The sequence below is a fragment of the Mesoplodon densirostris genome, chromosome X (assembly GCF_025265405.1).
Source record: "Mesoplodon densirostris isolate mMesDen1 chromosome X, mMesDen1 primary haplotype, whole genome shotgun sequence".
Lineage (NCBI taxonomy): Eukaryota > Metazoa > Chordata > Mammalia > Artiodactyla > Ziphiidae > Mesoplodon > Mesoplodon densirostris.
Genome location: NC_082681.1, coordinates 80314033 through 80316743, shown reverse-complemented (window position 1 = coordinate 80316743; position 2711 = coordinate 80314033).

The following is a 2711-nucleotide window of genomic DNA, read 5'->3' as shown; positions in this document are numbered from 1 at the left end:
GGTTCCTTACAGACCCAGACATCTGGGGTGGGAGTGGGGCAGGTCTGGGCAGAAACTCAGGCTGCGTAGGAACCCTGAGAACATCGAACTGAAATCCTGCCCAGGGAAATCTGCAGTTGTCCAACAAGAGCTTCACTTTAATACATGTGGTAATTTTTTTTTGTTGTGCTTCTTCAGACTGCAACAGCTGCAGTGGGAGAGGCCCTAAAGGGGGCAAAGAGGCTGGAGCCGGGTGGCAGGGTGGGGAGAAGGTAAAGGCTGGGTTGCCACCAAAGGCCAGAGCCTAATGTAGGGAAAAGGGAGAGGTGCAGGCAGTTGGCGTATAAAAGAAGAAATCCTCAGGAATGCAGAACTGTGTCTGGAGGGAGAGAGGACAGGGAGGTGCAATGGCAGCCAAGGGGTGGGGTGAAGTTCTGATTAGGGTGGGACATGGTGTGGATGATGGAGGCGGGGAAGAGGAGGGAGGGCAGGAGAGAATCACCCTTTTATTGTTTATGAAGATGGTCTATTACCATAACTCAGCATGTGAAGAAGTATTTTTCTACTGCAAAACTGGAGAGAGAAAATTCTGGAAGGTCATTCCCAAGGATTGGAGAGGGGCACCTGAATGAATCATCAGAGAAACCCTGGGGAAGTAGGTGGAGATTATAACCTGAACTGGGAAAGGCCTGATGATTCATTGCGCTCGAGACCTGCCAATCCTCTCTCCTCTGCCAACGGACTAAGAACTGGAGGCATTTCTCAGGCGAGACACTGAAACTCAGTGAGTGCTGTAATAGGGGGAGGGGAGTGAGTTTTGAAATGGGAAGAGACAGAGAGTCTGCTACTGACCTTTGAAGGGGCCTGACCTGAGTCATCGAACTAGAAAGGACCTCGTGATCATCTGATCCAACCTCTTAATTTTACACTTACAGAACTGGAGCTCAGAGAAAGAAAGTGATGTGGCCAAGGTCACAAAGTTGTGTTAGTGAACTGGGCAGATGGACGGGCTTCAGAAAGAAGCCACATAGGCCACTAGAGAGAACAGCCCCAGGTGTTAGCCTAGATAAGGTCTGCAAATACTTGGTGCCACTTAACCACTGCAAATACAGCTGGCCCTCCATGTTGGCAGATACTGCATCTGAGGATTCAACCAACCATAGATTGAAAATATATGTTTTAAATTTTTCAGAAAGTTCCAAAAGGCAAAAGTTGAATTTGCCTTGCTCTGGCAACTATTTCCATAGCACTTACATTGTATGTACAGCTATTTTCATAGTATTTATATTGTATTAGGTATTATAAGTAATCTAGAGATGATTTAAAGTATATGGGAGGATATGCATAGGTTATATGCAAATACTACACCATTTTACATAAGAAACTTGAGCATCCATGGATTTTGCTATTCATGGGGGTCCTGAAACCAATTCCTCATGGATACAGAGGGACGATTGTATATAGTGCCTTATACCCATTCCTGTGCCTATGGTGGACAGTACTAATTGGTCACTGCACCCCAACTTCAGTGCTGACTCAACCTCAAAATCCGTCTTAAACTGAGCACTCTAGGCAGCATTGACACGGAAATGAAAGCAATTTGTAATTTCAGGCCTAGAATAGCAGCTGTATGTCACAAAAGGGTAGAAGTAGTTCTAACGTCTAATCGGTTAGATGTCATTATCTAAGGCTCTTTGGTTGCAAGCAACAAAAGGAAGAGTTGCCCTCAGGAGGGGAAGAAACCAGGACGTCTCTGTAGACCTAAACAGTAGAAGTTTGTGACCCTTCCTCACAAGAGCACTGCCACTCATGAGACTCAGCTCCGATGACTGGCACCCAAGCTTTGTTGCTTTGAGTCTCCCATTATCAAACTCCCCAGAGAGTGAAGTTGATTGGACCAAGTTGGAACAAATTTTTAAACCCTGGAACAATAAGTGATGGAGGGAAGACAGGGTCATATAGCATAGGGCAGACTTGACTATTAGGCCCGTGAATTGGGGCATACCCAGAGATGCTTTCAGCTGCAATTAATAGAAAACACATCAGAAGTGACTTAAGCTAGGAGGAAAATTCATTGTTTTACCAATATCATGTCTAGGAATATGGAGTTCTGGGATTGGTTAATTCACCATCAAGGACCCAGCATATTTCCATCTGTTAGCAAAAAAAAAAAGTGGAGAAATAGCTATTGGCTAGACAATCAGCAGTGACTGTCACAAGCATGTTGCTGTGAGCCAAATCACCACCCCAAGAGGTGTCTACCCTAGATATGCTTCAGGAAAACCAAAAGGGACCAAGAGAAACAGGATGGGGTGAAGGTAGGCTTTTCAGAGACCAGAGCCATAGAGGTCTCTAAGAGGAGTTACAGAAACCCCTGCAAGGCCCCCTGAAGTGCAAAAAAGACCTCTTGAGAGCTAGATGAGTAAGTGCTTTCTTCATACATGGGACCAGGAACCAGGGTAGTTCTCTCAGGGGCCAGCAAAGCTACTCAGGACAGGTATAAAGTTTCCTAGGACCAGGAGATAATCTGGAAATGTTCCCACCTCACCCCCTGTCCAAAGTTAAATTAACAAAGCAGGTTCTGGAAAGGACGGAGAATCCCATCAGCCCTAATGGTGGCACCAACCCAAACTTTCCAGGCAATGAGTCTGAGTAGCGTGGTTGAGACAGGATTGAGGCCAAGACTAGGAATAGGGATTGAGTGCCCTATAAACTGTGCCAGCCAAGCCCAT